The 22,640-nt window shown below is 44.3% G+C and overlaps 1 long non-coding RNA gene across 1 annotated transcript; it reads right to left on the bottom strand.

Moving 5' to 3' along the window:
• Window positions 1-15,054: 15,054 nt before the first annotated feature.
• On the bottom strand, window positions 15,055-19,990 carry LOC139611721 (uncharacterized). Its single transcript, XR_011686347.1, has 5 exons — window positions 18,206-19,990; window positions 17,964-17,996; window positions 17,687-17,738; window positions 17,341-17,462; window positions 15,055-15,398 (listed from the first exon to the last, which is right to left on the bottom strand). It is a non-coding gene; the product is annotated as an uncharacterized lncRNA (long non-coding RNA).
• Between the last annotated feature and the right edge of the window lie 2,650 nt (window positions 19,991-22,640).

Below are 22,640 nucleotides of genomic sequence, written 5' to 3'. Positions count from 1 at the left end.
GAGGAAAGAAAAAAAGACAAACGAGGAGAGGAGGATTAAGGAGGAACAGAAAGGTGAGGAGAAGAAGGGTCAAGTATAGGAGAGAAAACAAGGATAGAGGATAGGAAACTGGGAGGAGAAGGGAGTGACTGGAGAAGAGAGATAAGGCGAGGAGAGAAGGAGATGAAACAAGAAAAGAGGACATGAAATAAGGAGAGGAAACAAAATTAAAGGAAAGGAGAGGACAGGGATGGACACAGGAAAAAAGGAGATGAGAACAAGGCAAGCAGATAGGAAAGGACATGAAAAGAAGTGAGAGATAAAATTCAGATTATGAGGAAAGAGGAGAGGAAACAAGGAGTGGAGAGATTAGAAAACCAAGTTAAAGGAAACATGAAGGTAAGAGAGGAAAAGAAATAAAGTTAGGATGAAAGGAAATAGGTGAGAGGAAAAAGAGGAGAGGGTAGGAGGAGATGAGGCAAAAGGAGGAAAGGAAATGAGTAACCAAAGGAGATAAAAGTATAAGGATAAGAAGAGAGGAAACAAGGAGAGAAGTAAACAAGAAAAAACAGGACAAAAGGAGACAAGAGGAGAGGACACAAGGTCAGAGGAGATGAACATTGTGAGGAAAAGGGCAGAGGAGTCAAGGAAAGGAGGAAGTGTTGTTGCCCTGTTGCTGCCCCCCCCTCCCCCCATCTGTTGCTCTGTCTTGCTCGTCCTCCTCATGTGGTTCAACACTCACTCTCTTCATTCTGCACCAAAACCTTTTTTATCTTCAGCCTCAAACTGTTTTAACTCACTTTCCTAAATTTACACTCCCTTCCTTCCTCCCTCCTTCCTTCCCTCCTTCCCTCCACCCTTCTCTCCTCCTCTGACTCCGCCCTCCCCTCTGTCATTCTGAATCAATACAGTTTAACCTTTATCTTCCTGTCTTTGACCTTTTCATCTCTGTACTTGTGCATGTGTGTAATGTGATTATCCACAGCTGGGCTGAGTCTGAGCGAGGGAGGGGGCTGATCACACTTATCTGGCTGGGGAGCAGGTGGATGTCGGAGGTGGAGGGAGAAGTAAGCATTTCCACTGCTTCTGTCGAGGTGTTTCTTTTTTAACTTTCATAGCTTTGAAGTTGAGGGTGAAAACATAAATGAAAGCTGCATCGTTGCAGAGAGAGGGACAGAGGTGTGACTTTATGAAGCAGGAGTTCAGTGGTGACATCAGGACTGCAGGTGACCACAGGCAGAAGGGAGGCGGCTTCGTTTGCATGGTCAAAGCATTTCTGACGCAGGATGAAGGCAGAGCTCAGTGTGACTCTGTTATCAGGAGGCCCCAGTATCAATATGAGGATGATGTTTATCTGTTCTGATCCCACAAGTTGCTTTTAGAGAACAGCTGGAGGCTGCGATGTTTCCCTCCATATTGAATTTTTTATTTTTATTTATTTGAAGTTTTGCAGTTTTGCAAGTAAAAACCAGCCCACAGGTCGTCTGTCAGCAGGTTACTATGACCCACAGTTAGGTTCTGTTGCTAGGCGACATCTAGTGGTCGTAGTGATGATGACAGGAGCAAAGGGAAAAGTGCGGTGACGTAGTTTATAGAGCGACAAAGTCCACGTCAGGAGGAGGTTGGGGTGGATGGATGAATATGACCCAGGAGAGCGGTGTTCGATTCCCATGTGACAGGAGCAGTTTATGTTGTTTCCATTATCCATGACCTTATTATTGTAACCATGACAACAAAGATCATCTAATGTTGAGGAAGTACTTATTTTAACCCAAATCACCATCTTTTACTAAACCTGACCAAGACATGACCATTATTATGGTAACCATGGCAACCAAGGTGTGGTACCCCTGCTGCTGTAGAGGTGCAACCTCAGGAGACACTGCTGTGGGTCGTATCAGAGAGTCGTTGGTTGCTCCAGTTTGAGAATATATTTAGTGCATTAACTTGACAGCAGAGGTTAAAATGTATTTTGTTTCTGTTGTTATGGAGAGTTCATCCATCCATCAGGTCCAGTTATCTGGTTGTTGTGGCTCCGTCAGGCCTGAGCAGCTGCTGTAAACACGAACACAACACACACAGCTCCCTCTGAGGACCACGACACCTGCTTGACATTTACTGTGACACACGTTTTAAGAAATTTCTCTGCTCACCTTCTGTTTTCTGTGGACATCTGTCCACACGCCATCCCTCTCCTCCCTTTATCCTCTGAGTGTCAGGAGGCCGCTGCCGTGATGCGCTGTGTGGAATGAAATGGTGACCTTTTGTTAGTGGAGCTGTAATTGGCCAAATCAGCAGAGCTTTCCCACGCTCCACAACACACAGTTCACTGTACTCACTGTCAGTAATGGTGCACACACACACACACACACACACACACTCAGAAACAGGACTGTGATCTCAGCATGTATTGTGCTCTGGGGCGACACGAGGTCCAGTGATGCTTTAAAACATGTTCATGTTCATTTCTCACCAGTGCAGATATTAGAGTGTGTGTTTCCTGGAAGTTAAAGTCCAGCCTCAGACTGTGTGAGAGTGGGGTCAAGATCTTTATAGAACACAACGCATTTAGTCCATTTAAATCAGAATGACGAACTTTAAATCCGACTGAAAACATTGTTTTCACGGTCACCTCTTAATGCCCCCGGCTGTTCATTGTGTTTGATTAGCTCTAAGTGCTATCACTGCTACTGTACTGCTGCTGCCTTCAGTTTAATATCACTGCTTAGTCACACGTCCACTCACTGATGTGTCATCAAGGTTCAAACACGGGACACAAAATCTCACACGGCTGCATTTAACTGTGACTCTGTTCTTAACAGCATAATGAAGAATCTATATCCATCCATCCATTCACCATCCATCCATCCATCATTCATCCATCTATCAGACACCTGATCTGTGCAGGAGAATGATTCCGTTGATTGTGGCTCATTGTTTCGTTATCGACAGCTGTGTTTACTCTGCACGTGATGACAGGCGGAGACGTGACAGAGACATGGAGGTGATAGACCAAACTGTTCAGCTCCGTTCACACAGTCGCACCACAGTGAGACGTGTGGTTGTACATTTATAGATACAATATAAACGGCAGTGTGAACCCATCCACCATCCACCCAGAACACCTGACCACGTGTGTGTGGTAGAAACACTGACACTGAGCAGAATCCAGACAATCGGCACGTATTCGGGAGAAGGAGAATATAAGCTGAATTTCCAGGAGACAAAACGTATAAACGCTTCAGCCACACCTGCAGGTAAACGGATTAAAGACGACGAGCTGCTCAAACACAGACAAACACAACACTGAGCTCTTCCAGCTGTAAACATACAACACACATTTTATGGTCTTATAGAAAATCAGCTGACTAGATACAACAGCGCCCCCCAGGGACAGTCCCATATTACACCAGGCAGCCCGGAGTCTTTAAGATGAAGACACAGGGCTAAAGGTGGAGGCGTCTCCACCTCATTCATGTTGCTACACATCTACACACATTTCTCTACTTTTCATACTGTAAATACTGCAAATTGCAATTGTATATATATGTGATGTATAACATATATCAGCTATCTGACTAAGCTCTCTTCATGTTCCTATTTCTCACTGTTTATTGTTATGAACCAAAGCAAATTCCTATTTGTGAAAACCTGCTTATAATAAATATAATTATAAATGTAAATATAAATATATCAGTTTTTCCATGCGGAAGCACTGCAGCTGAAATTCAACATGTTTTTGCTTCTTTTTTATATTGTGTTGTGTGTGGAAACATGTACAGGAGTCTGTTGTATAAATGCTCAGTTGTGTGTCTGTGTCTGGCATTGTAAGGGGAAAAAGAGCCTGTGTGTACAGAATGTGTGTGTTAACTGTTTGGGTATTAGTCCTCAGAGGCTCCAGGTCAGAGGCAACATTCATCTCTCAGCCATTTTTTCTGCTGAGCCGTAACATCTTTCTCATTCAACACACACACACACACACACACACACACACACACACACACACACACACACACACACACACACACACACACACACACTAAACATCTACACACTAAACATCTACACACTAACAGACAAATGAGTGCTGTCAAGGCTTTAGCTTTGAACAGCTCTGAAATCCAGTGTTAAACAGCGAGTGTGAGAAGCTGTGTTAACACTTGGTCTCATCCAGGAAGAAAAGGAAGATATATGAGAAAAAAACACTCCTCCATTGACCGATTCACTTCAGGAATCCTGAGACAGCAGAACGATGACGCTGTACAGGCTGCTGTATTTCTCTCTGCTGAAACTGGAACTTACAGCAGCAGATTTAAGACTTGAGACTGAAACTGGAGACTGAAATGAGGACCTCAGACTGAGAGCTGTTTGTGTGTTGTGATGTCCCAGGGCATGCTAGGAGGAGAGGTGCAGCAGAGGCTGTGACTCACTGAATTGTACCCGGTACCTGTGACTTTCTGCCAAACAACATAAACAACATAAATGTTACCTTCACATGAAAATCGAACTCTGTGTTTATTCACCGTGACTGATCTGAAGCAACAGGCTCCTTTCTCCTGTCTCCATCCACAACATCAGGTAACCGGGGCAACGGCTGCATCATCACCAAAGTCGTTTCCCTTTTGCAAAGTGATGAGTGTTAATGTGCACATTCAAAAGGTCAGAGCTTCTCTATCACACCATACATAGATTTATAGAGGAGGGTTTTTTAACACAATAACCAAAGACAATCACTGACCATCAGCAGCTCTGATCTCTGAGCTGTGTACGTGTGTGTTACAGCTGGTGTGGTTCCACCTTGGCTGCACACTAACTTCACTCCACTTCAGTTTGCTCAGAAATCAAAGTGCAGTCTGGCTTTTTTTATTCAGCACAAACCAGCGGACAGTGTAAAAACAACAATTCACTGTTTTATGTGCAGCACAGTTTCCTGGAGGAGGTTACCTGGTAACTGCCCAAGGACAAGACATAGTTTCACATAACTGAAGAGTGAACCAGTTTCTGAACAGATACACAAACATCATATAATATGTTAATCAGTCATGTCCAGAGGAGCTGGTAGGACACAGCCAGGCTAGCTGTTTCCCTCTCTTCTCTATAATTTTTGAACTTTTATTACCTAAGCTTTTCTCTCACAGTAGCAGCTCTGAGAGACAAACTCAGGGTGAAATGTTTCATTAGTGGATGTGCATGCATTGCATTTAAAAAAACAGGATTATTTTCCTTCCTGCAGAAGAAAGTGAGTAAAAGCAGAGTTAAGATGGCGACTGGAATATTTTCCTGAGATGGAAAAAGAGGAATGAGACTGTCACAGTGAATGTGCTGTGGCTGGGTGAGGATGGATGCTAATGCCATCATCTGCAGAGAGAGCAGTGTGGGAGGCCTGAAATCAGATGTTTCTACTTCCTAGTACTAAAAAGTCATAAAATCATGTGTGAGCTCCCACAATCTAGTTGGAGGCAGCTCCACCTGTTCACAGGGGGAGGTTATAACTGTCATTCCAAACTTCAGCTGATAGTCATCCAACTTCTGCACCACCTGCATTTTAATACTTTGGGTAAATGAATTCATTTCGTGCTGGTTTTTAGGTTTTTAGGTTTTTAGGTTCGATAAAGGAAACAATATTTAGCTCTGTGTTTGTCGTGTCAAAATAAAATTTACTCAAGCAGAGTTTTGAGGAACTTGTTCTTGACTTGAATATTTTCCTTTACCTCTAATCCACCACATTACAGAGGGAAATGATTTTATAATAATCAATAATACAAAATATTTTTACTAACCACTAACTACACCTGATGTTAGGGGACAAATTAACTTAAGTTTTCTGCTTAAGTACAACACTTAAAGCTTAATTTCTCCTTAGCTGAGGGAGTTACTTAAGGATGTTGCACATTCTCTTAAAAGGTTTCCTTAGTTCATTTAAAAAGTTAAGTAAAAAAGTGAATACTTAAATGAACATTTTAAGGAGAAGGGTTTTTTGTGTAACTGGTCCCGGGTGTCGTTAAAACAGTGGTGGTGATTTCACATATAACACAGGATGAACTACGACACTAAATGCGTTGATAAAAGAAGTGGTTCCAGCCTTGTTGCTCGTGAACACAGCAGTGTGTAGGTCCACATTAAGTTGGTTCATTTGTAAACGTCTCTTTTTCTCTCCATCAGTTTTCCAAACAGTCTCTGAGTGTGTGTGTCTTCACCCTGCAGCTCGGAGTTTCAGTGTGTTACAGTGTAAACTCAGCTTTTATCAATCGATGAGCTGAGCTGCTCAGTGAGGGTCAGAGCTGTGTGTCTGTAAAGGAGACAGCATTTAGTCGTCTCTAACTCTCTGTATGATCGTTCATTTAAAATGTCGATACAGCTGAATACACAGCAGAGCTGCTGACATTAACCTGGATTTATAATGATTATTACATGAGGATTAAATGGCTGCAGCGCAGCAGCTGGGGAGTGACTGCTGGTTAACATTAGAGTTTAAAAGTCACTGTTTCATCCTGCTTCAACAGAAACAGCAAAATCTATACATGACCACAACAACATGGTGAATTCAGCTGCATTAAAACACAGTGATGGTTGTCAGAGAGCAGGAGACTGAACAGAGGTGTGACAGTAACCGTCAGTGTAGCCTGGTGTCAGACAGTTGTGTAGGAGCAACATTAAGAAAACAACTTCCTGCCGTCTCTGACCTTTATATATAATCACACGTCTCAAAGCTCCCTCCAGTCTAAAGGCAGATGTCCATGTGTTTGTGATTATAAAGCAGGTCTAGGTTCTATATTAATACTGTGAAAGTATCAAAGCCTCAGTCCACAGAGAAGTGCTCACAGCCTGTATTCAGAAACTGAGCCTTAAAACCAGCCGTCAGGACTTCTGGAACTTTGTGATGTCACAACAAAGCAGTCCCCACCCTCAGCCACACCCCAAGCCCCGCCCACCTGGACCCACCATCCAACCTTGCAGGATTTGGTTTCTTTGAGTGTTTACCTGAAATCTGCTATATTTTTATTGGATCACTCAGACAACAATCAGCCAATCAGAGGAGAGGCTCAGATCTTCTTTCCTATCTTTTCAATTCAGAACAAACACTCTACTCTACTACTTTTGATAATTGAATCACATTTTGCTGATAATATTAGTTGGGCTGGTGACTGGATAAATACATCAGCTGTTGGTGATTGGCTGAGTTGTTTGCCAGCTGGTGTTGGGGTGATTTTGGCCTGGAGAAGCAGGGCTTGTGTGGTGGTAGTGGGGGGGCTGCTGCTCTCAGTGATAGTGCAGCCTGCTCAGCAGGAAGGTGCATTTGAAATGTTAGAAATGTTAGAAACGTTTGTAAAGACGGCAGTTTGCTTTGTTCAGCTCCCTTCAGCTCACCGGTTGTGTGGTTTAAATTTAAAATAATCCCGAATGGATGGTTTTGTTTTCTTTTTTGCAACAAGCTCTTCTATGATTACGTTTGCTGAAAACAGCTGTGGGGAGTAGGGACTCCCTCGCCCCCCTGAGTGTGTGTATACAGCACACACACCTGCACGAACACATCAGCAGTGTCTGGGCTGGGCTGATGGTGGCCGGTTGGAAAATTTCGACATCGCTTTAATACCTGTGTACTTCTACTGCTGATACTTTCACTGCATGAAGCTGAGAACACTTTTACTTTTACTGCACTTTTCTCTGAGTACTTCTTTTTCTTCTCCCATGACTGCAGGAGGAAAATATTTAGTTTTTCTTCCATGCAAGCAGAAATGTGTGTTCCTGTACACTGACCTGTGTGTGTGTGTGTGTGTGTGTGTGTGTGTGTGTGTGTACATGGAGTGAGCTAATGATGGGCGAACAGCTGAGCTTATTGAACAGTTTATGCTGACCATCTGCAGAGTGGCACCCTGGGAAATTAAGTAAGCAAACACTGTTAATTAGTGGAAGATGAATACACTACATCTCCCTGCTCTCCATCATCTCACAGCTTCTTCTGGACTCTGGGAGAGAAAAGAATAAAAATCACTTAGTGCTGATGCATCTGTGTGTAACTGCAGTGGTGGAAGCACTCACATCCTTCACAGTACAGATAAACACATATTTACATCTGGTGTCACACAGTTTGAGGATTTTATTTCCTGATGAGACAGAAATCATAGAGAGCAAAATGCTCATCACTGCAGAACTTCATTGAGAATCCTGCTGTTTTTAATTTTCCCTCAGTGTCACAGTGATGCAGTGATACACTGCAGACAGGATTCAGCTGCTGTTAATGAGACAGTTTGATTGAATGGAAACAAATACAGACTTAAAACTAGACTCACCATCTCATGGTTGTTTCCAGTCCACAGACAGACAGGAGGTCATCGTGGCTGTGATCACGGAAGAATCCGTCTGGTTCTGGTTCTGTTCTTCTGATGCTGTGGCTCATTATGTCACTGCAGGATGAACCTCTGACCAACATATTTTTGTAAGTCATCAACAAAAGTTTGGGCAACTGTTGTATTGTTCGCATCAACCTTCAAGGCTTCAATAGTCAGTTCACCTTTATTACTGACTGGCTCTGCAACTGGCAGCATCTGACTCCGCCCCTGACTCAGCTGCTGCCCTCGACACCATGTGACTCTAAGGCCTTGTTCAGATTGCCAGCCAAAATCCGATTTTTAGCCCATCCAGATTGGAATTGGATGGCTCTTTTGAAGTCTGAACAGTCACAAATCACATGAAATCTGATTTTTGGAAACCAGATCGAAACCACCTTTGGGAGGTAGTTTCAGATCACATCTGGACAGATGCGTCTCAGTCTGAAGAGCTCCAAACACTCAGATCGGTTTTGACTGTCCGTGACATCACTCTACACGACGCCAGACCCAGCTCTTCGGGTGGCGCCACACTCGTCGCTGCACAGAAACTCTGGCAGTGAGTGCAGCACGAAGCATTGTTGTGTATAATCCTACCAGCCTCCTGCGGCGTTGCAAATGTCTAGTGCGTCTGAGATGTTCTGCACCTCTACTGGACAGTGATAAGGCCAATATACTGAGGTGACCTGCCTCCGTCATGTTTGTTGTTGTCGCTGTCGCAATTATATGACGTCAGATGCTCCGTTACTACAGCAACCTGTCAGATCAGTCAATAATGTGGCACAGTCTGAACAGAGCCATATCCAATTTGGACACTTGCTAAAAACAGTCAGCCCTAAAAATCGGATTTGAGTAGGAATCTGATTTGAATCAGATTCACCTGCAGTCTGAACGCAGCCTAAAAGGATCCACACTAAGTGGAAGACAAATCTCTGTAGTTCCACAAACTGATAGGAATAACGGCATCACGTATGTCACTGTTTCTGTCAGGAACACTGTGTTACAAGATAAAACCATTCATAGCCACAAAAGGTTCTTCTACAGTCTTGTTTGGTTTTAATGACTCTGCATCAAGCCGCTCCCTGCTTACCCAGCATGCATGCTGCAGGAATCACCCCTCCCCCCTGGGTGTATCCAAACCGAGCAGAGCCAGGGCAGCAGCACTCTGCCATAAGATCACTTTACCAGCCGTGATAATCTCACAGATCCTGTTAGAGCTGCAGGTGGAGGTTCAGCAGACTGGATGTATCAGCAGTTGGAGCAGAAATCAGAGGATTTGAGGATCTTAATAAAGGTCACTCTGGTGGTTTTTATTTGAGACTGCTGATGAGGTACTTTTTATCAGTGTGTGCATTTAATCCAGCTGTTTCTCTTGAATAACACGTATAAGACAAAAAGTAAGACATCCAGCTGCAGTGTCCAAAGACAACTGGAGCTAAAGGTGCTCTGAGGAGTAGTGGTGCTACGGCTTGGTGAATGTATGTTCACCACAAACCATCATGCACTGAAGTCTCAGCTCCACACACACCCCGCCTCTTTGACCATATTTGGATTGGCCAGGGGATAGGGGCGGAGTCAGGCGTTGCCAAGATGGCGACAGTGGAGCAGCTCACTCTGAGCCTCTGGGGGATCAGCAGGTAGAACCAGACCTGCGGAGACCCTGAAACACAGAAGCAGCAGAGCTCAGGCTGAGAATCATGACGGTGTAATCAGAGTGACAGACAACAAATGTCCAACAGTAAAAAAGCTGACAGAGTAAAGAGGAAGTTGAATGTGTACAGACGAGGTGACGCTGGTAAGTAGGTTGCTCTAAAACTAGTGGGCCCTGAAGGAAACGGCTCCGCTCCCTGCTGCTCTCTGTCTGAGGGGGGAGGTGAGCGAGGTCCGGGGGGAGACCGCTGAGGAGAGGCAGAATGTAATTGGCCGACTGGTAGTTTCTAATATAGAACTGAGGAAGCCCCTGTGGGAACAGAGACGGACCACATGCTGATCAGATATAACTGGGCCTTTACCAGACAGAGCTTCTTCAAGAGACTGAGAGGAAAGGTTCCCACAGACAGAGACGCTGAGTTAAAAGAGACACAGATTATTATTATACTTAAGGAATTACTTAAAGTCAGTCAAACAATTGTACAATAGACATTAGTGACCAAAGTGAGGAGAAAACTAAAGGTTCCTCTGACTCTGTCTGAATCCAACATGATGAGTTTATGGTGATGAATGAAGAACATGAACTGATCCCAGGAAGAGAGAGAGAACCCAGTGGACTCTGAACGCTGAGGAACAATTCTCAGCAGGTTAGCACTGTCATTAGCATGTTAGCATGCTGATGTTTAGTGTGTGGAGCCTCACAGAGCTCTGAAGGTGTGTTCACACAGAAAGTGAAGTGAATTTACAGTGTGTCATTTACATATAAGAATTCACACACTAATTAACAGTAACTGGACTGGTTGGTGCAGGGATATGACAGTGAGGTGGGAACTGTAGTTTATTTTATCAGGACTCAGCCTCTCTCTCCGTCAAACACTGTGATTTGAAAATTGATACCAGAGGGAATTTTGTTGCATATTAAACTCAAATGGTGGAATCAGAACAAATAAAAAAATGATCGTTACATTTTTCATGAAAGTTCAATGTCACCACCACTAACCTTCAGCCTGTAGTGTGATTCAGCTCTGAGCTCTTCTACAGAAGCCTTTCCTCTGACAGAGTTAGTGACAGTTTGTAGAAACACAGCGAGGCTGTAAAGGTGGACTGGTGAGGAGGTCGGTTTCATGTTGGACTGATGACGTTTAACGTCCCCGACAACCTCTGTCGTCTCATTTAGACTCTTGTTAGCAACCGGCCTTTTTAACAGACGGAGAAGCTTCAAGAATCAGGACTGAGGGATTTACTGACGGGTTTTATCATCTAACCAAAAACACAGAGACTTCAGGACGAGGGAACAGGAAGTGATAACATGCAGCTCATGTCCAGGTTGAGGACTGATTCCTGCAGAACTCTCCAGGGTCAAACAGTCGACAGAAGTGTTGAACTGTTCCTTTAAAAAAGTGTCTTTGGATTCTGTGTCTGCTGATGTTTTGGAGGCTGTGAGGCAAAACTAACATCTCTTCAATTTTCTGTATTCAGCACAATAAACCTCACTTAGTCCTGATATTGAGTGGAGTTAATTACAACTTGTGTGTGTGTGTGTGTGTGGTTTACACTTGCTGAATTGTGACTGACTTTCTAGTTATTTGTTGTGGAGTGTGTTGTTTAAAACACAGCTATGTGATAATCGGTGTGAAATTAAACTCCAAACTGTGTTAAAGGCTCCTGATGTCTCGTCTGTGCGGAGCCGCTGCACTTGTGAGCTCCTCTTTGAGTCACTCCGGAGAGGACAGTTATCGGCCCGATCAGAGCTGGATGACGCAGCTGCGGGGCCCGATTACCAGCCCGCTGTGCCCGGTGTCCCATTAAATACTCTGCGTGCCTCAAATAAAGCATGTGTCCTATTGAAGGCTGCTGTTGGGAAATAAAAGTGCAGTAACATGACGCTGCTGTTCCTGAAATAGCCCAGGAACAGAGCAGTGATGCAGCATGTTGCCCAGAGGACACAGACGGGAGGGAGTGAGGAGAGGGGGGGTGGAGAGAGGAGTTTAAAAGCCCTACCCAGTGGTGGGTTTCAGCATAGACCCCCACCTCCCCCACCCACGTAAATGTTGAGATATAAGTCATTGTGTTGTGCCTTCAAGGCTGCACATCAGAGACTCATCCACCAGTGACAGCAAACGTCAGAGACGTTAAAGTGTGAGAGGAAACTGGACGACCACCATTTCTATGAAGGTTATTGCTCCGGTTGGAATAAAAGATAATAAAGCTCCAAAAACAAAAGAGGAGATTCAGGCAAAAAACACTGAAGTTCAGCAAAACCTGGGCAGGATCAGGACTGAGTGGGACCAGGAGTGGGATCATGACTGAGCAGGATCAGGAGCGGGATGGACAGACAGGAAGCAGACTAAACACAGAGGACATGGAAGCACCAACCACAGCTAGAAAAACACTGAAGTAAACTGAAATGTTGATTATGTTGGATGGGTGGTGTCTGTGAGACTGGGTGGGTGGAGAGATTCACCTGAGGAGACCGGGTGGGGGACTGAGACCATTCTGCCAAACCACTAAGCTGCTGGAAATGATTTGCCTTTGTCTGAGGAGACTTGTCTCCTGTGTTTGAGCTGCTTAATGAATTATTACTGTAACTAAATCAAATTGTTTTCATTTAGAGGAGGCAGTAGTTTAATATCATTTTAATTTTCTCTCCTGTATTTACTCATGTTTTCTGTGAACAGGTGAAGGCCTTAAAGGTTCCTCTTTTACCTCAGTGGATGCATTAATAATGTGGACTAACTTTATTATTATTTTTATGCCTGCATGGTGAAGCATTCCTCCACCCGTCCATTGTCCAGCTTCCCTGTTTTCATGTGCTCACCAGCTGGAGGCTCTGTGGTCCAGTTATCCTTCCAGCACCTCGTCAGGCAATAATAATAATCAGGTTTAGAGTATGTAATCTTTTTACAGGTGGATTACTGAAGGGGCCCAAACAGGGGCACAGGCCCATAACCCTCTGACCCCATGACCCCATGACCCCTACGATCCCTACGACCAAGGCTCTTACATGAAGTGCCTCAATATTTCTGGTTGAACAGTCAAAAACACAGAAACAGCTGTAGGGAGAGACACAACAACCACAAACAGGTGCAAAATAACACAAAACAGAATCTTCCTGCGGGGCCTCCTACAAGTCTGTGTCCAGGGGCCCGAACTAAGATGGTGAACAAACCTGTTAAACTTTAGCTTTGTCATTATTAGCATGTTAGCAAAGGTACACATGTTACAGTTACATCAGTTTATACCTGTTCAGGTGTTGTCACTAAAACTCCACACCCACAGTGAGGTTGTCCCGGGTCAGCGTGTCCTGTGTGTGCTGCCGTCTCGTCCCACTGTTTTTTCCACTGCACATAAAAGTTTAAATATTTTCTACTGTCTTGGAGGCAGTGAGCCGCGCCACGTGTCAGACCACCGCAGACACCCGACGCAGGCTGCTGGTGGCGCAATGAAACTTTTACATTCCTTGCCAGAGGATGTTTGTGTTCGCTGTGCTCTCATTGTGCTGAAATCTGAGCTGACTGCTGATGATGTGCACTCGGGCTGTTTACCAGCATCTCTGATTAGCATAAATTATGTTACAGAGTGCGTCCCTGCCTCAGCTGACACTAATCACACAGGGTACGGGTGTAAGTCATGTGTCCTGGGACAGAGATCCACACACACAGATACTGATCCTGTGCTCTGTTGTCATGATGCTACAGTTTTGGCTCCATTGTCATGAATCTATGTAAACTGAATATATTATTAAATTCTTTATCAATGAATCAAAAATATAAACAGATAAATCAACAGAAGATAGTGAAAACTTTGTCACAGCCCCACATATTTTACTCCCACACAGGAAAACACAGGGTCGATAACACCGAATCATGATGTAGGCGTAATAATGGGTTCCTAATAGAAACCATATAAGATGTAAGCATATATGCAAAATGAAGCTAATGCTTCCCTTAACTGGACATGACTCTGTTGACAGCAGTGTAATACCGTATTTGACCACACAAGCTCACTGATATTCACCAATCATTGCTTCCCACAGAGGCGCTGTTTCACCTTTTCACCAAGTTTGTCTGTGTCCCAAATAACATCACATATTATTTCTATACAGGATATCAACTAATCATTCTACTGTTTTAGCCTGAAGTCTATACAAACTCAACATATTTTACCTGTGTATACCAACAGGAATAATAATAATTTACACAGCACTGTTCATACATAAAAAGCAGATAATCAGAACATTTAGCTTTATTTTAAAAATATGAAATAGACCTAAAGAGTGTAGCTTCAGTTTATCTTCATCTCATCTGACTCCAGTCCAACAGCTTCACTCCTCTTTTTCTCTTTCTCTATCTTTTATATCCAACTTTTCCCACTCATTCCTCTGATGTTGTCTCTCACCTCTCCCTGTGTGTTTGTCTCACACTCGAGACGCAGTGATTGGCCAAGTAGCATCACATGACCATTACCGCAAAGGCTGGAAAAGCTGTGCAGGCTAGAATAGAAATGCTCTGTCACCCTTTAATAATTCTCAGTAATTTATAAGTTATAGGTGCAGGTCCAGATAGGACAACGTCTGGGTCTCGATCCTGACCATGGTCCAAGTCTCATGTACAGAATCAAACCATGTTGGTCTGTCTCAGTGTTTTCTGACTAACCCTAACCCAGTCAACAAACAGGAGGGAACAGTGCTTCTGTTGGGAACTACTTTCAGTGACGGATTAATCCACGTTTTGTGCTGAGTATTTGTGGAAGCAGGGTGGTGTGAGTCTGAATAAACTACAGTGTGTGTGTTCATGGTGATGAAGGAACATGTGACCCAGTGACACGGTGAGACAGTTTGTGGGAACAGAGCAGCTCAGAGGAATCAGAGGCAGACTCTGGAATTTAGTGACAATCACCAGATTGATTTCCAGAAATTTTCACACGAAAAGTAACTAACAATTAAAATACATTTAGTGGAGCAAAATAACAATATGTGCCCTGAAACATAGAGTGAGTGTGAAAATGGAAACTCTCTGTATGTAAGTCCAGAAGTTCAGCACAGTGACTGTTCAGTTCTGCAGTGAACTCATTACATAAAGCAACTGTAGACGTTGTGTTTAGTTTTATTAGACTGGTATAAGGTTAAAGATGGAAGTAACAGAAAATGAGTCAGGGATGCAATAAAGAGCTAGAGGGAAGAGAGTGATCGCACACGTCTAACACTCTTCCTCTTTCTCCTCCGTCTCCTCCTCCTCCTCCTCCTCCTCCACCTCAGGATTAATCGTGTGTGAAATCATGCAGCACACTGCAGGAAATGCACTGTCCACCGCAGACTGGATGTTTGACTTCTTCAGTGTGGACAGGTGACTTGGTTTGCTATTTATTTTGGAGGGGCGGAGTGGGGTGGGCTGGGGTGGGGGGTGGGGGGATGGGGGTTGTCATTAAACTGATGAACTGAACCTGTGGAGAAAAAGAGACGTAAATGAGCCGGAGCTTCAGCACCAACAGATGCTGCTGCTGCTGTTTCACCACATTTAATCATTTATCTTGATATGAAAGTCTGGATCTGTGTGTGTGTATGTGTGTGTGTGTGTGTGTGTGTGTGTTCATCTGAGAGCCTTGTTGCTTTATCAAGCCAGGAACAGAGGGATGCTGCACACACTCATTTAAACTAACACATAATTACATAAAGCAATAAATGAACCCACAGGCAGATCAGTCCCACACCAGCCTCCACCTGTCTCCTACACTCTGACACGTGTGTTTTGTAGGAAACGTAATTAAGTTACATTTCTCTATCAACACCATGAGGAAAGGTTGTTATTTATGTAATTGGCAAGTCACAATATGCTGATACTGAACGTGCACTTTGCTCACTCACCATCCTCCCACCGCCCACAGCATCGGTGCATTTACTCAGGTACTGTGCTTAAGTACAATACTGAGGTACCTGTACTGAGTTTGGGTACAAAACTAGGTGTTTAGTTAGTATAACACAACTAGGTTAGCTCCAACTAGACTGAACAAGATGGAGCTAGTTGAAGTTGCTGAGACACTCAGAACTTCATTGAGAATCCTCCTGTTTTTAAGTTTCCCTCAGTATCACAGTGATGGTGATGATTCACTGCAGACAGCAGCTGATCACAGCTATTCAACATATTTTCTAATGGACACAGTTTGATTGACAGTGAACAACTTGAGGCTAAAACCTGCGGCTCAGCTTCAGCGACATATTTCTTGTTTACATTGTTCGTGTTCAATAAAATGATGGAGTTCAGTGGCACTGTTGGCTTGAATCACCTGAGAGGGAGGTTTACATACACCCAACACATACACACATAAACAAGTAGTTAATCACACACAAACACAAACAGGAACACACAACAACACTGTGAATTTTGAGGGAGTAACAGATCTGTACAGATGAACTGGATTCAGCTGTTTAAAGCAGGCAGTGCTGATGATCCACTGTCTTTGCGTGTGTGTGTGTGTGTGTGTGTGTGTGTGTGTGTAAAGTGGCTGAGAGGAATTGTTCTGTGTTCATTTCCTGAAGCAGGAGCAGGATTGTGATGCTGTTCGCTCAGTAAACACTGTCACAACCTCTCGTATTGTCCTTCTTTGCTTCTCTCTGCCCCACCCCCTCCCCCACCACCTCTTCACCCCATCCTTTCTCCGACACTTGTACCAACACATTCAGATATTACTCTGACGGGGTTACACAAGAGGATGTGAAGTGACACAGTAGTTTCTATAGTTAATCTGTAGGTGCCACATCATCTCAGCTCTGGAAGAAACTGAACACACACATATCACATAAATGATAACGAGACAAATCTGCACCTCAGTAAATGTGTCACAGTCTAAATGTCTTCATGAAAACTAAATGTTTGTGACACACAGACAGAAGTGATTTCTTCCAGTATTTTGATGGTTTTAAATTTAAAACCTGATGAGTAACATGATGATTCATGTGTTGTGTCACCTGAAAAAATAAGTGCAGTAAAAAACTGGGATTTGGGACACGACCATGTACACACTACCTGACCTGCTACCAAAACAAAGACCGGAGAAACTCAGATGGCCACGCACACAGAGGGGGCGTGGCTTCACTCTCTGCTCAGGACGCCCTGGCTCCACTACAGCTTTACATAGACAACAGCTGTTTGCTGCTGTTTTATTGTCTAAAATCTGGTTCACAGAAGATAGAAAAGCACAATGTAAACATAGTCCATTCGCCATTTTCTTTCAGGCTTTGGGGGGGGGGGGGGGGGGGTTTTAGATCCTTCATCTCATAATAGGTCCATGAATACAGATGCATTTTTCCAGAGCAGATTTTCTGTATTTTGTGTAAAATTCTCTCCTTTACACCTTTTCTCCTCCTCACCTGTGATTTTCTTTTTACCTGCTATCTCAGTTTCCTCCTCCTCCTCCTCACTTCGCTCTCATCCAGCAGATGTGTATCATGTGGGAGATGGATGCTCATATTCTTTCCTCCAGTAGCACAGATGTAGCTGATACTGGTGCCTTTAAACACAGCAACTTATCACACTGATAACACACGTGTTAGAGCAACAAGCTGCACTTTGAATGTACAAAAAGAGACAGATTACACCTGCACAAACAAACACACACAAAGACATCACTGCAGAGGACGACAAAAGTCTGTCAGTCCATGTATTTCTTCTTTTTTCCTTTGCTTTTTGTCCTTTGTAGAAAATGTCACCTTTAAAGCACACAGAGATGTTTACCTGTCCTGAAGCAAAGGCAGCGTTCAGTGTGAAGCCGGCCTTGATGTACGAGCTGAAGAGCAGGAAAGAAGTGAGGCAGGGAGGAAGATGAAAAAGAACAAAGGAGGGTAAAATGAAAGAGGAGTTCACTGGTTCACACAGTTATCCACTTGGCTAATAGTAATAAGTGCAGCCTCAGCCCCCGCGAGCCACACAGTTTCTTTCTGCCCTGAATAATGATGGTGGTCAGTGAAGTGTGTCTGTATCGATGCAGGGGGGGAAGCATTGGGTTTGTTACCTTCACACACTCACAGCTCTGATCAATGACCAGCTGAGGAGGAAACAAGCACACAGAGCAGACACACACACACACACACACACACATGTACAGTTGATTTTTCCTCTCATGATCAGAAAGCCATAATTCATGCAGCTTCCAAGAAAATGAATTGAATGAATGGATTAAAATGCTGCTGGAGGTGGTTCTGGATTTATCCTCCCAAACATGTCAACAGCCAAGAAACAGTGAACACATCACACCTGCAGGACCCAATAAGGGTCTGGATCCAGGATCGGGATCTTCACTGTTTCAGGAGTGAGGGACGCGTTTCCTGAGTATCAGAGAGGCTCCGCTCCGAGGCTGGATCCTCAGTTATCACTGTCGGCATGAATGTAAAGGTTCTCAGTCGTGCAGGTGGTGGATTCTCATTATGAAGGTCACTGGACTTGTTTGAGGTTCTTGTAGATGTTTCGGAGCAGGTAAGAGATGCAGTGGATGGAAACTGCAGCCACAGAATCTGATGCACAGGAAGCCTTCACCTGTTAAGCCTTTGCCTCTAAAACTGGATAAATCTGCTCCTCTGCAGCTCCCTCCCTGTCTGCTGCTCATCACTTCCTGCTCTGCCCTTCAGACTGAGAAACTGGGCCCCTCAGTGCTCTGTGTTAAGACGGGTCACCTCCTGAGGATCGCGGCCTGTCTCATTAACTCCTGACTAATTCCAGCGGCCGCGGCCTCTGCCACGGCGAGCTGCACAGGGACAGACGCACTCGGCTGTGATTACAGCCTCGTGTCTCCGCTCCAGGCTCCTGTGCTCGTTCGTTTACAGCCTTTCTTATTTCAAAGGTTTCATTTATTCCGGTTATTTTTAGGCGCTGCCCCCACACCACATTTCACACCACGGCGTTAAAGTGCTCCATGGGTAATATCACCCTCACACACACACATCACGGTACGTATTAGGATGTACTTTTCTAAAAGCTTCAGTCTTCAGTCTCACAGTCCTGCTCCTGATGTTCTGTTTGGGGCCACGGAGAGTCCAGGTCCTCCTCAGACCTGCTGTTGTGGTCTCACATGAACACACTGTCGTGGTCACAGCTTCCTGTCTTTGTGTTTTCTCCTGTGCTTCTCTCACTGGTCAGATAAAGACAGGACTCATTTAGATGACATTTCAAGTCAGTCAAACCGGATCAAACCCCGCCCACATGGTCCTGATGGAGCAGATCAGCTGACTTCATCAGGGTTAAACCAACATTTATTGTATCATGCATATTTCATGGAGAGATATTTGAGTTGCATCCAAACAAAACCTGAACTTAACCTGACTTTTCATGACTTCATTTTACTCCATGTCTTCAGACTCTGAGTTGTTCAGGGTCTGAGTTGCTCTCGTCTCCATTGTCTTGATCTTCTTCATCTTCAAATATCATGTCCACAACCGAGGTATTCAGCCCTGTGGTGGCGCACTTGTATCCTTCCTACCACTTCCCCTCCCATGAATCGCTGAGCCCTAAATCAGCTGGTTGTCAGACACCGTTCACGTCGCGTCAGAGAGCGAAGAACCTCACGGTGAAGATACAGACGTTAATGGTTTCAGCTGGAGAGCTTGAACTAATTTAATGAAGCTGTGTTTAACATGATGAGGACACATTTCAGATCTGCTACAGAAAGTGATGCATTACTTCAGCCTCAAAGCCTCCAGCTGTAAAACTGTGAAACACAATAGATTTTCATTATCCACAGTTTGTGCCTCTGGTGTCTGAGCAGCTGCTGCGCTCAAGTCACAAAGTGCGTCTCCAACCACCTGTTGTCCTCAACACATTCAGTGGGCTGCAGTCAGTGTGTCTGTTTTCAGTTTGCACCGCTGTGGCTGAGGTGTAACAGTAGTTGTGTTGATAAAATCCAAACGCACTCCATGAGTAAACGCTGACAAACACACACATCACCTAAACGTCTCTCAGGCTTCCAGCGAAGACATGAAAACACGTCGCGCTGCGTGTGTTGATCATATTCTGTTTTCCAGAGGTTTCATTTATTCCTGTTATTTTTAGTCGCTGCCCCCACACCACATTTCACACCTCGGAGGGAGAGTGCATTATGGGTAATGTCACCCTCATACTCTGTTTATTCGTATGTACAAATGACGACCTTCCTTCAGCCACACGAGGCCCTCGGTGTGATGGATGGTGTGTGTGTGTGTGTGTGTGTGTGTGTCACAATGGTGGTCATGATTGCTGCTGACATCTTCTGAGTGCTTTCATAGCCCTGTCACTTCACCCATGTGTGTGTGTGTGTGTGTGTGTGTGTACTGAATATCACTGTATTCACTTCTCCCAGAGTGCCTTGCTGTTGTGTGTTTTTTCATCATCAGTGTGTTCTGCGTCTGATGTCTGATTCCCCCGTCGTTGCTCAGGTCATCGGTTCATCTGGTTTGTGCGTCTCTGTGCAGACGTGTAATTTCACGTCGAGCAGCGTTTCCCCTCCCGTCTCTTCCTTCCTGTCTAACTGCTATTTCCAACCTTTTAATCCCCTCTGCCACCTCTCACTTCCTCCCTCCCAATTTCACAGTGTCAACAGCAGCCACGTGTCGCTGCAATACAGGAACACACATCTGATGTTCTCTCAGGTAAATGAACTGAATGATCTGTTGTGAATCATTTGTATTTTCATCTAACTTTGTTTTCAGATTGTCTCTAGTTAATTAGTTTTCTCATTTCTAAAGGCTTTGTGAGCCTAAATCAAATGACTTCTTAATGGTTAATAAAGCATTTATTAGTGCTTCATAGTTCAGTTATGAGCCATTAATAATGAAAACATTTAGGTTGTAGAGAATTGTCCTGAGGAGCAGATTGTGAGTGAACAAGCCCAGAGATTTTGGTCCAGTTGTTCCGCAGCTGTTTACTCTCCTGCTAACGTTAGCTGAGACACACAGGACTGTGTTTCTGTTACTGTTGTGTTACCAAGTGTTACTGCACACACACACCTCCTGTATCACAACCACAAGATGAGGACTGAAAATACACAACTCAACACAGAGATCAGAGGCAGGTAGAACACTGGACCAGGAGACAGGGAGCAGGCAGACTGAACACGCTAGGAGGGGGAGGACAGTAGGACACAGGTGCAACACATCACGGGCGGGGCCGACAAGGTTAGACCCAACAAAATAAAACAGGAAGTGAAACATAAACTGGAAGAAAACAGAAAACATTAACGAAGGACGGGATGTGACAGCCACACTGTCACAGCCTCAATCACCAACAGCAACTATATACAGTCACACAGCGACGGTCAGCGGCTGAGAGCTGCAGGACTGTGCAGGAGATTTTTTATAATGTTTGAAAAAAATAAAGCAGTGAACAGTTTTTATTTGTCAGTGAGCTTCATGCAAAGTGCAGTGAAGAGTAAAACCCAGTCTCTCTGATACCAGACATGACTGGTGTCATGGTTTAATTCTCATGCTTTTTGAATTCTGACCTAAACATGTAGTTTTGTACATTTATGCAGCATAAATGTAAAAACTGGTTTCGTGACACATGGTTGTGGAGACATCTTCCTCTGTGCTGATTGGCCGGTTCCTCTGGACATCTTCAACAAACCCTCTTATGTTTCTATATTTGTGTGATTGTGTGGTTCTGCAGCAGTTTCTGACACATCACGCCACAGACCGACAAACTGCAGCAGTGAAGACAGCCCCCTTAAATCTTCTCCATCCACGGCTCCTGTGTTACTCTCGTCCTTTTTAATCCTGTCTGAGTCTCCGAGCACCTCTGCCCTCCCCCTCTCTCTCTGTTGTTTCATAATTACAGCCCCCACCTCCACCCCCTCCATCCCCCCACTTGTTGCTATAGTGACAGGCAGAGACAGAGTGTCCCTTTAGTCACAGATTACATACATACCGTTACAGGCCCTTCTCACACGTCCTGTATTATTCTACATGTTGATCCGAGCCTTTGTGTAGTTTGTCTTATTTCCTCTTCTGCTTATGTTGTGTTTGTGGCCCTGGAGAACTTGGGCCCTTTTCTAAAGGCCCTGAAAATCTTCTTTTCAATCCAAATGCTTGAGATATGAGAACGGCTCCTGAATATGATTTTGAAGTGGTGACATGTTTGAGAACATCACTCATCACTTCAGCTCCAGGTCTCTAAAGCAAAGTTGAACACAGAGGTGTTTCCACCCTCCTGTTTCATACATATTTTTAATTTTTGCCGCCGTGGCTGAGGAGCACATCAGCTGTGCAGAGCGATGATGAGCAGGAGGATGGAACCATATTAACACAGTAAAAAAAAGAAATGTCCTCCACATGGTTTTCATCATCTGAGCTTTGACTGGATCTGTTAATAAGCTCTTCTTCTTCCGTGGTTTAATGGCATCGACTGGAGAATCAGTGACAGGTGTGAGCGTAAAATATGGGATTTAAACCTGTTTTCAGGTTGAACCTCTGTTTGCTCTGCAGGTATCTGGTCAGGAAGTTAAAACTGTTTAACTGTTTATCGTTCAGCAGACAAAAGGTTTTTTCAACCTGATGCTTCTCATAGTTTTTGTGACACTTCCGGGTCATTGAGGATGCTCACTGCAGTGACTCATACGTAGCTGATGGTAACACAGAGGCACAAACTGGGGCCACACAGATTATCTGCTCTGTGATTGGTGCTGTCCAACCCAAATGTGTCTCATTGATTTCTGCCTCTCTCTGTG

The sequence above is a fragment of the Trachinotus anak genome, unplaced genomic scaffold (genome assembly GCF_046630095.1).
Source record: "Trachinotus anak isolate AG129_WGS33_773 ecotype Australia unplaced genomic scaffold, CSIRO_AGI_Tana_v1 ptg000028l, whole genome shotgun sequence".
In the NCBI taxonomy this organism is placed as follows: domain Eukaryota; kingdom Metazoa; phylum Chordata; class Actinopteri; order Carangiformes; family Carangidae; genus Trachinotus; species Trachinotus anak.
This window is presented reverse-complemented; position numbering and strand designations above follow the sequence as displayed.